Source organism: Pantherophis guttatus, chromosome 12, assembly GCF_059756535.1.
Source record: "Pantherophis guttatus breed Tessera chromosome 12, ASM5975653v1, whole genome shotgun sequence".
Lineage (NCBI taxonomy): Eukaryota > Metazoa > Chordata > Lepidosauria > Squamata > Colubridae > Pantherophis > Pantherophis guttatus.
The window spans coordinates 12,548,637-12,563,535 of NC_142074.1; the positions used below are offsets into that span (position 1 = coordinate 12,548,637).

At 40.3% G+C, this 14,899-nt stretch overlaps 1 protein-coding gene across 2 annotated transcripts in view; it reads left to right on the forward strand.

Moving 5' to 3' along the window:
* DACH2 (dachshund family transcription factor 2) overlaps positions 1 to 14,899 on the forward strand; it is a 321,981-nt gene that overhangs the window by 1,118 nt on the left and 305,964 nt on the right. The gene's annotated exons all lie outside the window — the stretch shown is intronic.

The following is a 14,899-nucleotide window of genomic DNA, read 5'->3' on the forward strand; positions in this document are numbered from 1 at the left end:
GCAGGCGAGAGGTCGCGCTTCGTTGCACGAGGTCTCTAACGGGTGTTTTGGGATTCCCTTCCGCCGTCCACAATTCCAGCGAGCGCCTCTTGCCTTTAGAAAGTAATGCACACGATATCATGAGGAAGGAAGGAAAGAGAGAGAGAGAGAGAGAGAGAACGAAAGAAAGAAGAAAGAAAGAAAAGAGAAAGGGAGGGAGAGAGAAGGAAGAAAAGAGAAAGAAAGAAAAAGAAAGGGAGAGCGAGAAAAAGAAGGAAGGAAGGAAAAAGAGAAGGAAGGAAGGAAAGAGAAAGAAAGAGAAAGGAGGGAGAGAGAGAAGGAAGGAAGGAAAGAAGAAAGGAAGGAAAAAAGGAAAGAGAAAATAAATAAATAGAAAGAAAGAAAGAAAGAAGGGAGAGAGAAGGAAGGAAGGAAGGAAAGAGAAGAAAGGAAGGAAAGAAAAATAAATAAAGAGAAAGAAGGGAGAGAGAGAGAAGAAGGAAGGAAGGAAGGAAGGAAGGAAGGAAGGAAAGAAAGAAAGAAAGAAAGAAAGAAAGAAAGAAAGAAAGAAAGAAAGAAAGAAAGAAAGGGAAGGTCAGGATTTGCATCTCCAACCTTTATGGTCCGTGAAGGCTTTTTTGAGGAGGGAATTTTGATGCCTGGAATAGTGGGACAAGTTACAACCAGGGAGGGGAGAGTGGGGAATTTAAGGAGTGGGGAACTTAAGGAGTGGGGGACAGGGATGCTTTTGAACCGCCGTGCCTGTCTGGATTTGGGAGGACAGGGGTTTGTGTTCATTCAGAGGAAAAGGAGATGTAGGAAGTCCAAAGTCCCTCCCAATTGCTTTGTCCAGGATTGTGAGATCTGAACCCGTGACCCAAAACTTTGTCGCTGTGAAAATTAGGGGGCTTCGGGAGGCAGGGGGAGGGAAGTCGAGAAGGGTGAGGTGGTGCTACGGTCCAACTTTTAAGCAAATTTCTGGGGACCCGTCTCACCATAAAAGACGCCACTTTGAGATGGTGCCCTAAAGCTGGGTTGTAAAAAGAACTTTACTGAAATCGAGGAACGAGGCTGGTTTGCAAAACACAAGAGTTTGTCCACCAATTATTAAGACCCAGTGCGAACAATGTGGAGCTAAAGCCCCATGCTTTAAAAATAGGGGGCATTTGATTTTAGGGGTGTTGCAGGACGTATTCCTTTGCAAGCAAGTGCACAGACTTTGGGATTTAAGGCCAGGTTGCACTTTATAATTTAAAATAAGTTCCACTTTTGTTTTTAAAAGATGCCTCTGGGTACTTAATTTTTGGCTTGGGGAAAAATGAGGGTCTCCTTTGGAACAAGGAAATTGTTTTTGTTAGGGTATCAAGCTGTTGAGTTCCACGGTCGCTTCAGAGTTACGAACTTTAATCTTCTTTAAAAGATGGAGGGAAGGGTTGACTATTGAGTAGAGAAATTCTTTGGGAAAAGAGAGATTCAAGATTGCATTTAACAGCCGTATCCTAAAACATTTCTACCTAGAAACAACTTCTAGGGAGTTTGACAAGGATAATTCTTGAAGAAGCGAAAGGCTGAGGACCAGTTTCTATTTCTTTTAACCACTGAAATTTTGCTGAAATTTTGCATAGTGTATCTGCCCTAATAGAAAAAAACTTGGTTGGGAGAGAAACTGCTTAGAAGTTGATTGTATCCTTTGATTTAAGGTTTTGGAGGTTGGGATAAAAGGCTGCTGGACATCTAAGTGGTCATATCTTAATAATGGTAGATTCAAAGATCCCCAGATTTTTGCTGGGTTCACATGGGGCTCGAACCTAGCCAACAAGACAAACTGGGTTGCAATTTGAGGATCCTGCCATAAGGAAAAAGGTCCAAGCAAGGTTTATGCAGACTGCCATCTGCTCTCTCGAGTCCTTTGGCTGTTAAGCCCAGAAGTGGGACCAACTTCTATTGGATGCTTGGTTCCCTAGAGGGAAGTTGTGGTTGAATGAGATTATGTAAATAGCAGGCAAAAAACGCCGGGGGCAAATTTTCTTAAAGAAAAGTGATCATATAGTAATATTGGAACTAATTTTGTTTAATGTCCTTTCTTGCAAAAACCTTTTGCAATATTCATATGAGAGATAAGCAAGTCTGTCTGCTCAGTCAAAATGCAAGCAGGAAAAAAAATGCTTTTATAAATACATAGACTAGAAAGAAGTAGGATTAATTCAAGGTTTTTTGTTTGTTTGTTAATACAAATGACACTCTGAATTTCTTTCTTATGACACCAAAAATATGCTTGTTCTTCAGATTTTATGTATGTGAGACAGTTTCCCCAGTTCCTTTGTTGTGAAACTTTAAAACTTTGTATTTCCTTAAATTATTGTGGCTGGAATTATAATTTGCAATGCACAAAGAGGATGTCACCTGGCAGATTATTAGAAAACATTAGGAGTTGTGTAAGCTCAGAACTGAATGACCATTTGCAAACTTTTTCCTGAGTATAGTAAATTAAAGGAACGTTCTCAAAAGTATTATTTGCCCCACAGTCTCCAGAGTTATTCAAATAGTTACAGTCAGAAAGTGGCTCCCAGTTTCTCCAAATAGTATAGTTCTTTTATCTCATCCTGTAAAACAATATGTAAAAAATTTTTCTGCATATTGTAAATGTCCAAGAACATTCAAATCGGAGGAAGTTTTCAGTAGGAAAAAGATTGGGGAAGGAAAAATCCCTAGTTCTGATCAAAATGATCCAACTATTCTCAATTTTTAAGAAACTAAGCTGCCACAAAGCTAACTTTCTTGTTAATGTGTTTTCTGAGATCTTAGAATGAATACAAAACTTGCCAACTTTTGTTTCTACTCATTGTTTATTATTAAATCGTTGTTTATTATTTAAAAGATTTTCTACTTTGTTATCTTTTCTTATTTTTTGTTTAGTTTAAAAGGAACACACTGAGCCCTTCGATTGACCTCTCAGATTGGGAAATCTGAAGTTTCCCCCCTCAGGTTGAAGTTTCTTGGGGTGTACATGTTCCCCCTTAGAACTTGCTTGCCTGTATAAAAGCCTGATTTTATTTTGCACGCAGTGGGACGCGCTCTGCATTCTCACTATGCTCCGATTTTAGAGGTCTAGAAACGGCCAAATATTTCGTTCTACACATTTCTAAAATTCTGAAAAAACTTATTTCTCTCTGCTCAACATGTGGCAATCAAAAGACTAGATTGTCCTTTGATTGTCACATGTTGAGTAGAGTATAGGTAAAGTTTTTAGCCTGACAATGTCCCAAAGATGCTTTTCGGACTTTCTTGGTTTTTCTTTTGTTTTGCTTCTCATCTAAGAAGCTCCTTCAGAACTGAAGAAGCTTCTTGGATGAGAAGGGAGACCTTTTCAAAGGAAAACAAAACCAAGGAAGTCCAGTTGCCTTTTGGAAAAGCATCTTTGGGGACAGTCATGATCTGAAGGATTGAGACTGTCCACAGAGTTACTTTCACTTTTGGGTGTCTTGTGTGCAATGTTGACTTCTCTCCTTTGGTGTCACTCGCTTTTCCTGTGCGTTTAGACTCCTTGCAGTAGAAATTATTTCTACTTTTAAGGTCGCTCGCACGTAAGCGTTGCTTGGTATTCAAATAAGACGGGAACAGATGGCTAAGGCGTTTCCTTCATTTCAGAGAAGGGCATCATGCCTTTAGCTTGTGCCTTCTCTGTGAAGTTGCTGTCTTTAAACCATGTCAAGTCAAAATGATGTGGGCGGGTTGGATATATAATAAGCCCTTCGCCTTCCGTCTCCTCGTTTAAGACAAATTGAAACAGAGGTGGCTACTTCCTAAAAAGCCACTTGTAACTGGAGAGGCAGGAGTTGTATTAGTTCAGTCGACAATGAAATCAAATAAAAATCAAATCTTGATGCCCAAGATTTTGGGGCATCTTTTAAAAGGAGTTTGCTAGATCCGGAGGCAAAAGAACAAATTGGGTATTTATTTCTTCAGACCCAATGAAACTTTGCAGAAGTCTTAAAGTAAAGTCTTGGCTGGTATTTTGAGTGCAGAAAGTACGACTAACGGGATGCCTTTAGTAAAATATTACGGCATTGTTGTGTGCAGAGAGGCTCACGGCTTTCCAGAAGCTTTATAAAACCCAGCCAGGAGATGGTATGAAATTTTAATTGGGGAGCAACTGCTTGGCAATCTCCAGCTTGATAGAAATCATAAGCAGATTTTTTTAAAAAGAGAAGTAGGTGTCTAATTAAAAACATAAAGCTTTAAAAGAAGCAAGTAAGGCAAAGTATGGTTTGACTGTTCCTTATTTTTGTCATCTTGTACGCATCTCCTTGGAAATTAATCCCATTAACATAAGTGAGACTTACTTCTAAATATGCTGTTTAATAAGTGTCGCACTTCTTATCCATCTGATCCTACGATTGAATTCTGAGTCTTCCTTTCCCCCCCACCCCCCCTTGGAAAGAAAAAAGATCCCGTTACTTTGACTTCATGCTTTGGTGACGAAGGACGTGGACCTTCTCTTTGGGAAATGACAAACAGCTGTCCTTTGATTGCAATAATAATAATAATAATAAAAAAGCCGTGTGATATTTATCTTTGGGGTTCCCATAACCGACAGCTGAACTGTTCCTACAGGTTGCAGCATTGAAACAAAACTCCGTATAGAAATTGGATTACAGACCTGTGAAAGGAGAATTTATAAGAGGTCTGGGGTCCTCTCTTTTTTCTTATGTCAACATTTCTTTATTAATTTTAGGTGTATGACTTTGAATTCAACAGTGCATTCTGACCCCACAGTAGGTCGACTTTGTGCACCTGGAATGTGAAATTGTCAAAGAGACTTTGGATGTCTTTGTGCATCTGGGATGCGACTTTGCATTGGCCCTCTGAATGTTATTTGGCCATTACAATCTATATTCTTCTTCCTTTTTTTGCCTCCTCCTCTTCCTCCTCCTCTTCCATCACCATCCCTTCCTCTTCTGGAAGCACAATATTTTTTTTTTTTAAGTTTGGTGTTTTTTTTTTGGGTAGTACGGCAACATCTTTAAACAATATTCGTTTCTACTAAGTTGAGAACATCACTTGTTTCTTGAAGTGTTCATCCGAACTCTTGTTGGAAGTTTTGGGAAACAAGGAAATGTGTCTCTGTTGTTGAAATCCAAATTCTTTTCCATTGTAGCCCTTTTTTAAAAACTCCACATGCTGTCCTTTTAGTTTTAGGAAGAGGTACCGTTTCAGTAAATCTCCTTTTTCAATATTATATATCTGTGTTCATTGGTGACTCTCTTGGGAATTCCAATAATAGTGTATTTTATAAGCGTATTTTATAGATTGCTGTGGAAATTCAGGCAAGTAATTAATTCTGGCCTTTTTAATCATCTAGGATCCTATGGATAATGTTAGGTATATACCGGTACCTAAAAACCTTTACGTGCCTATATGTACTTAGCTGGAGGGTAGGGCCATTCATTTCACTTCTGAATATAATTTCTTAGGACAAAGCAACTAAGAAAGTCTTACTTTTAATCAAAACATTTGCAAAATGATGTCTTTACCATGTCAAGCATGCCTAGTTACGGAAATCAGGAATCTCAAGCAAATTTTAAAAGGTCTTCGGAAAAATAGGGAATTCATAAATGAGCTAGTAAAGTTTTAATTTTTTTTTTAAAATATGTATTTAAAACAGTGATCAGTTCTCCCATAAAAAGAGTATATGCTTTACACCAACCAACACTGACTTTGGGGCCTTGCTCTTGTGACATAATTCTTCCTGGGTTGTAATATCTGTTTGAAAAGAATCCCATAAATCTTGCAGTTGCTGTATTCGATGCAGACAATCCAAAAGTTACCATCTTCGTCACATCACAGTTTCCAATGCTCACAATAATCTTCGCATAAACAAGACCATATTTTGAATGTCAAGTGGTTCGCATGAATTCAGACGTGTCCAGAGTGGTTAGTCAATGAGTTGACAGATGCGCTTGATATTTTTTTTAAAAAGAGAAATATTTATTAACTTGCCAGCTTGTAGACGGGTGTGAATGTTGGAAGTGCTGTGCTTACTGATGTGTAAGTAGTTTGGTGGCAAGAAGCGTAAGCTGGAAAACCTTGGGTTTCACTTTTAGATTTAATCCGGCTGCTTATTTTGTAGGTTTTGAAAAACATTTTTTCTTCCACCTCTTTTCTGCAGGATGGGCAGAGTTACAGTTAAGCGTTGCATAATTGTGTTTTCCTTTAATTGTGAGCAAAAAGTACGGGAGGGTTAGCCATAAAATAAGCAACATATCTTTCCATGACATTAATCCAGCTGAACGATGACAAACTCTAGTAAACTGTATTGGTTAAAAGGCATTGACTTATTCATATATTGAATAAGTAATACCCTGTTTCCCCCAAAATAAGACATTCCCCTGATAATAAGCCCAGTCGGGCTTTTGAGTGCATGGCAATAAGGCCAAGCGCTTATTTCAGAGTTCAAAAAAAAAATAAGACAGGGTCTTATTTTCAGGGAAACACGGTATTTGTTTACAGGTAGTCCTTGGTAGTCCTTGCAACCACCATTACACCCAAAGTTTCTGTTGCTCAGTTAAAACATTTGTTAAGTGAGTTTGTCCCGTTGTACGACTTTCCTTGCCGCAGCTGTTCAGTGAATCATTGCATTTGTTAAGTGAGTAACACGGTTGTTAAGCGAATCTGGCTTCCCCATTGAGTTTGCTTGTGAGAAGGTCGCAAAAGGGGATTGCGTGACCCAGGGGCACTGCAGCCGTCGTTTAATATGAGCCAGTTACCAAAGGTCTGAATTTTGACCACGGGGATGATGCAACGGTCGTAAGTGTGAAAAACTGTCCTAAGTCACTTTTTTCAGTGGTGTTGTAACTTGTAACAGTAACTTGTAACGGTGGCGCTCACTAAATAAACGGTTGTAAGTCGAGGACTACCGGTACTTGTGGTTTTTAAAGAAAGTAGAATTGACTGGTTTTAAACAATATGCAGGTGGTCCTTGACTTACAACCGTTCGTTTAGTGACCATTCAAAGTTACAACGGCAAAAAAATGGGACAAAACTCACTTAACACATTTGTCACTGAAGAACATATATTTTGAGCTCAATTGTGGTCGTAACTCGAGGACTACCTGTCCTAGACTCTGAACCATCAAGCAGAATGACTAGGCCCCATAATATGTGAACGCAAACAAACCACCTTAAGGCGGGTGCCAATGCGTGACCTCCAGAAGTTCTTGCCGATGCCGTGTAAACTTTTTCAAATGCAGTTGGGCGGTATATCTGGCTTAGCAATATCCTTGCGCGCAGCGAATTGCTTTCTAGAAGTTTCTAGAGAAGTTGGGTGTGGGCGCGTAAGAATAGTTAATTCTCCTGCGAGTTCCGTTACAGCAAAACCTATTGTGAAGGAGCTGTGATTTTTATCTCTCTCCTCCAGGAATTACCCAGGAATTCTATCTTTTTTTCCCAAAACACAGGGTAGGTAGGGTAGAGTTTGTGCATTTGTGTAACACATTTGAAGCCGGCATAGCGACATTTTTTTGTTCACTCCTGGTCTCCTCCACCTGCTTTCCTGAGCCTACTCCAACCTATTTTTTTGCTCCCTGAAGCTGAAGCCAAATAATTAGGCCTGGATGATATTCTTTGCTGCATATTCACAAAGTGTTTGGAAACTATTTTGCTGCCCTCTCTGACGCCAGCTCTCCTTTAACGCTGCCTGATCAGAGAACGTGCACTTATTAAACTCATTGGCTCCAGCGAGACGAAATAAAACAATGAAGCCCGTTTGTGGAACTGCATGTAAATTATGCGTCAATTTATCTGTTTTCTTTCTTTCTTTTTCGTTTGAATTGATCTTGCATTCATTTTGCCCAGCGCCTCTGCGAGGGCTGCAGATGTTGCTGTGCGTTTAATAAATCAATGAGACGGATCCGAGTGAATCACCTCAGATGGATTCGTTGCTCGGTTTGATGTCTGGATGTTATTCTTAGCTTGTTATCGTGACAGATGCATTAATGTTCTCGGTACGCGGCAGTGTCAGAGAGATTGAAGTTTTTAAAGTAGCCGTATCCTTTTCTCTCTCTCTCTCTCTTTTTTTCTCTATTCTGTCCCTCTTTGGGTTTTCTGAGTGGGGAGAAAAGGAATTATTTCTCCGAAACCAACATCATGTTGTTTAGGGAAGAGAGAGGAATTCAGAAAAGTATAATAAGACTTTTCAAATTTAGTGGACATTATTGTGACAGATACATTAACGTTCTCACAAACATGGCAGTGCCAGAGAGTTTGAAGCTTTTAAAATAGCCGCATCCTTGCTCTCTCTCTCTCTCTCTCTCTCTCTCTCTCTCTCTCTCTCTCTCTCTCCCCCCCCCTCTAAAACTAAAACTTTTTTTTTTTGGGAAAAGAGAAAATCAGTCATAAAACCTTCCAGAGTTACCCTGTTTCTCTGAAAATAAGACATCCCCTGATAATAAACCCAATTGGCTTTTGAGCGCATGTGCTAAAATAAGCCTCCGCCTGAAAATAAGCCCTCCTGAAAATATTTAAGCACAGAGCTGGAAATCAGGTAAAACGGCAAGAGGAGCTCCATCTTGTTCCATGCGCCCCAAAATAATAAGACCTCCCCGAAAATAAGGCCAAGAGCTTATTTCAGGGTTCAAAAAAAATATAAGACAGGGTCTTATTTTTGGGGAAACACGGTAGTGGATATAATAACTTCCTTCATAGTCTATTCAACATGGAATTTTTAGTATGAATGATTATTTATCCCACCCCCAATGGAACATATCAATATATAAAACTGCATATCAATATATAAAATTAAATATAAACCAAGGCCTTTTAATAACATAACTATAATGAGATCTGCGTGAAAACATCTTCCTACAAATGTTGCAACGGACATATATCAAGATACAAATATATAATGGTTGCATTTAGGAAATGAAATCACCGCATCCATCATTTTGACATCATCATGATTTAGTGAAATATGCCAAACAGATTTTTTTTTGAATATGTATCCAGATAAAATGCAGATTAGCTGTTTTTGTTATTTTCGGGGCTTTAATTTCTTTAGCTTACAATTTTGTACTTGTTGTGCCCTTCACATAACTTTGCTTATTCTGATGAATGGATATACAGGTAATCTTCGACTTACGACCATTCATTTAATGACCGTTTGAAGTTACAACAGGACTGAAAGAAAGCTTTTGGGGTCAGCTTTTACTGATAAAGTCCATAGGGAAGCCAGATTTACTTAGCAAACAAGTTACTAACTTAACATTTGGAGTGATTCACTTAACAACCGTTAGAAAAGTCATGAAATGGGGCAAAACTCACTTAACAACTGTCTTGCTTAGCACTGGAAATTTTGGGCTCAATTGTGGTCGTAAGTTGAGGATGACCTATATGTATGATTTAACACGGAGGCTTCAGTTACTTATTCCTGGCCAATAGCTAGTTTGGTGTGCATTTGCCTTAAAAACATTTTGGTTGCTTTCCTGATTCAGGATTGTTTCCATTTTAATTGCTAAATTTAATTTGCTCTGTATGTTAACTGTGTAACTTGAAAAAGTTACTGAACGTGGTTGCTTTTGAAGAAGCACTTTTTTTTTTTTGTTTTATTCCGCAGAAGGTTCTTCTTCTACTTCTTCGTTTTTGCTTTAAATAGCTTTTCAAAGGAGTTATGTAATTGAATATTGGGAAAGTGAAAAGAGGGATGGATGAATCCTGCTGTATAAAAGGACAGCAAATAGATGTCTCCCTGTGTCAAATCTTTAAACTTTTATCTCTCATTTCAGAGTGTAAGTTCTTATTTCAGGACCAAAGAGGTAATTTCTTTTTACTGGAGAATAAGTGTGCAAACCTAGTAGTGCCTTAAGAGGGGAAAATAGACATTTCCATGCACTGTAAATTTAGACATAAATATTAACGTGCTGTTGGCTTTTATTTTGATACCTTAATTGCGCGCGCGCACACACACGTTTCCCTGTTTCCCCTAAAATAAGACATCCCCTGATAATAAGCCCAATTGGGCTTTTGAGCGCATGCGCTTAAATAAGCCCCTCCCCTTGAAAATAAGCCCTCCCCAACAATATTTAAACACATGTGCAGCCAGTCCACGCCATTTCCTGTAGTTTCCTCCACGCGCCCTAAAATAATAAGACCTCCCCGAAAATAAGGCCAAGCGCTTATTTCAGGGTTTTTCTATCGAGACATCTGGTCTACCCAAGCATGTGGGAGGGAGTGTATTGCATCCCTTTTGCCTTTCAGCTCCAATCCAGGAGCCCTCAAGCAGTCGCATTCACGACAAACCATTTTATACCTCTCCCCTGGCTCAAGCTGATGAAGGGAGGAGAACTTGTGGCTCAGAGGTTAATACAACTGCCTAACATGCAGGAAGCCCAAGATCGAATCCAAGTAAGGGTATGGCTAGCTGATGAGAGCTAAATAGCTTGAAATAGATCTATACTAGTCTCCCTTTATTTCTTTATCAGCGAAATATAAATTATATATATATAAATAGATAGGTAGATAGATAGATCTTTGGTTATTCGGGTTTTCTCCCGCGTAAAACTGGAAGTGTCTTGGCGATGTTTCAATGAAGTCTCCAAGAACATCGCCAAGACACTTCCAGTTTTACGTGGGAGAAAACCCGAATAACCAAAGACCTACATACAAATACCCACGAAAACCTCAGAAAACATATATATATGTATATCAAATTTATATTTTACTGATAAAGAAATAAAGGGAGACTAGTATAGATCTATTTCAAGCTTTTTAGCTTTCATCAGCTAGCCATACCCTATGTATGTATGTATGTATGTATGTATGTATGTATGTATGTAATGTTTGTAATGTATGTATGTCATATATGTATATTTATGTGTATATACCGTGTTTTCTGGAAAATAAGACTGGGTCATATTAATTTTTGCTCCAAAAGATGCATTAGGTCTTATTTTCCAGTTAGGTCTTATTTTCAGGGAAATATGGTATTAAATGTGTCCGTCTGGCTGACAATCTTAACTGGGGCTTATTTTGGGGGTAGGACTTATATTACGAGCATCCTGAAAAATCACTCTAGGGCTTATTTTCTGGTTGGGTCTTATTTTTGGGGAAATACAGTACTAAATGCATCCATCTGGCTGACGATCTTAACTGGGGCTTATTTTTGGGGTAGGACTTATATTACGAGCAGCCTGAAAAATCATGCTAGGGCTTATTTTCCAGGTGAGTCTTATTTTAGGGGAAAGGTATATATATATGTGTGTGTAGGTGTATGTGTATGTGTGTATATAAGTGTATATATGCACACACACATACACCCCTCCCCCACTCTCAGAAATAAATTCCACTTATTTCTTAGGTCTGTGGATTGAGTCTGTTTCAGCTTGTGATGTTGGGCATTATGCTTTTACAGGCAGTCCTCAACTTAAAACTGTTTATTTAGTGACCATTCAAAGTTAACAGCGCCACTGAAAAAAGTGACTTATGGCCGTTTTCCACAGTTACGCCCTTTCCAGCATCCCCATAATCACGTGATGAAAATTCAGACTCTTGGCTACCAGTTCACACTTGTGACCGTGTCCTAAGGTCATGTGATCACTTTTTGCAAACCTCCGACAAGCCAAGTCAATGGAGGAAGCCAGATTTGCTTAACGACCCTATGATTCACTTAACAACTGCCGTGATTCGTTTAACAACTGCCACGATTCGTTTAACAACTGCAGCAAAAAGAAAAAAAAAAGTGGTGCAAAAGCCGCTTAACAGTTGACATTTTGGGCTTCATTATCATAAGTCGAGGACTGCCTGTATATGTATTTGGAAATGCTCTCCTCTCCGCTTTATAACTTTAAAATGTCTTCGACAAACACCTGTCCCCTTTATTCAAAAGAAGAAACATAAAGAAATTTCAGGCTTACAAACCACACTTTGCAAATGTTAAGCCAACTTGAATTTCATTTTTATAGGCCCGTGATGGCGAACCTATGGCACGCATGCCACAAGTGGCACACGGAACCATATCTGTGGGCACCTGAGCGTTGCCTTAGCTCAGCTGCAGTGCGCATGTGCGTGCCGGCCAGCTGATTTTTGGGCCTTCCGGGCCCACCAGAGGGGCCTCTGGAGGGCCTCAGGGGTGGGGAACGTGCACGCATGACCCCCCCGTGCTTCCCCCCGCTTTTGGCACGCGATGGCAAAAAGGTTAGCCATCACTGTTATAGGCTATGAATGCCTACTTTAAAAAAAAAAAATCTGGATGAGAAACAAGTTGCTAAAAACAATAACCCTTCTCTGCGATGGGACGTATTCTGCTCAAAATATTAGAAGTTTCCCCGAGGGCTGGTGCATTTTTAAACTTGGGAACCGCTAAGTATGGCCTACTTCTGCCAGGCCCCTGGGTTTTTGGTCTCGTCCTTCTGGATGTTTTTTACAGTTGGAAAATCTGAAATCTGAATGGACCCAAAACGCCTGCTCTGCAAAATTTCAGGGCATGCCTCTAGGTCTCCGTAACGAATGATACAGCTTACAGGTAGCTCCATGTCCTTTTTTTGCACGGACTTCTCTGTTGATGGTCCACTGTGAATGTCAGGTGATTAGGTGTCCCTCGGGCTCTTCTCTTCTGCTTTGGTTTGATGCTTTGTGTAGGGTCAGCATCCTAATTTTTACCTTTGGAAAGTTTTCTTCAGAAGCCTCAATCATGTAGCCTGTATTGGACCTCCTTCCTTCCTTCCTTCCTTCTCCCTCCCTCCCTCCCTTTATTTTTCCTTCCTCCCTCCCTCCCTTCCTCATGTCCCTTTCTTTATTTTTCCTCCCTCCCTCCCTCTCTTTATTTTTCCTCCCTCCCTCCCTCCCTCCCTTTATTTTTCCTTCCTCCCTCCCTCTCTCCTTCCCTTTATTTTTCCTTCCTCCCTCCCTCTCTCCTTCCCTTTATTTTTCCTTCCTCCATCCCTCCCTTCCTCATGTCCCTTTCTTTATTTTTCCTCCCTCCCTCCCTCTCTTTATTTTTCCTTCCTTCCTTCCTCCCTCCCTCCCTTTATTTTTCCTTCCTCCCTTCCTCATCTCCCTTTCTTTATTTTTCCTCCCTCCCTCCCTCTCTTTATTTTCCTCCCTCCCTCCCTCCCTTTATTTTTCCTTCCTCCCTCCCTCTCTCCTTCCCTTTATTTTTCCTTCCTCCCTCCCTCTCTCCTTCCCTTTATTTTTCCTTCCTCCATCCCTCCCTTCCTCATGTCCCTTTCTTTATTTTTCCTCCCTCCCTCCCTCTCTTTATTTTTCCTTCCTTCCTTCCTCCCTCCCTCCCTTTATTTTTCCTTCCTCCCTTCCTCATCTCCCTTTCTTTATTTTTCCTCCCTCCCTCCCTCTCTTTATTTTCCTCCCTCCCTCCCTCCCTCCCTTTATTTTTCCTTCCTTCCTCCCTCCCTCCCTCTCTCCTTCCCTTTATTTTTCCTTTCTCCCTCCCTCATCTCCCTTTCTTTATTTTTCCTTCCTTCCTTCCTTCCTCCCTCCCTCCCTCCCTCCCTCCCTCCCGTCCTCATGTCCCTTTCTTTATTTTTCCTCCCTCCCTCCCTCCTTCTCTTTATTTTTCCTTCCTTCCTCCCTCCCTCCCTCCCGTCCTCGTCCCTTTCTTTATTTTTCCTTCCTTCCTCCCTCCCTCCCTTCCTCATCTCTCTCTTTATTTTTCTTTCCTCCCTCCTTCCCTCTTCTTTATTTTTCTTTCCTTCCTTCCTCCCCTCCCCTCCCCTCCCCTCCCCTCCCCTCCCCTCTTCTCTTCTCTTCTCTTCTCTTCTCTTCTCTTCGCTAACATTGCATCGGTTGTTTTGAGACGAAGCTCTCGGTAAGAGCATTAAACTGCATTTAGAGACGATGTGCTATTTATGTGCTGGGTTAAAAAGGAAAAGAGTAATATTGATCCGCCCGTGGATTAAAGTTTTTTTTCCCCCTCCCCCTCGTTTTAATCGGCAACAGCTTGAACACAAAAGGTTTTCCTGTCTCTCCCCCCCTTCCCCCCCTTCCCCCCCCTTCCCCTCCAATCCCCTTTATGATTTCTGAAGCTTGCCATTGATCTACTGGTTTTATTGCATTCATTATTTATTAAAAGAATTTGCAAGCTAAACATAATGCTAAGCTAGTTTGCACAGAGGGACTGCACTTAGGAAATTGAATGGAGATTGCATTAGAAACGAACATCTGTGCTACACACACACACACACACACACACACACACATTCATTGGTCTATTTATTGGTTTGTGTATTGGCTTAATAGTTACGACTGAAGAGCTGAGGCTTCCCTCTCTAACTCATGGCTGTTTTAAAGAAGATTACAGGTTCCAAGATTACAAGACCCCCAGTCGAGCCCAAAAGTTCTAATTGTTAAGAGACACGTTTGTTGTGAGCGTTGGCTCATTTTATGACCTTTCTGGCCACAGCTGTTAAGCGAATCACTGCAGTTGATAAGTTAGTCACACGGTTGTTAAGTGAATCTGGCTACCCCATTGACTTGGCTGGTGAGAAGGTCGCAAAAGGCGATTATATGACCTTGGGACACAGCAACGGTCGTAAGTATGAACCAGTTACCGAGCATCTGAATTTCGTGAATAGAGTGGGGTGGAATGGAATGGAATGGAATGGAATGGAATAGAATAATGGAATGAAGTAGAATAGAATAGAATAGAATAGAATAGAATAGAATAGAATAGAATAGAATAGTGGAATGAAGAATAGAACAGAACAGAACAGAATAGAACAGAATAGAACAGAACAGAATTCTTTATTGGCCAAGTGTGATTGGACACACAAGGAATTTGTCTTTGGCGCATAGACTCTCAGTGTACATAAGAAGAAAGAAGTACATTCATCAAGAATAAAAAGATACGACACTTAGTGATAGTTAAGGTTACTAATAAGCTATCAAATCGTACTAGGAAACAAATAAAAAC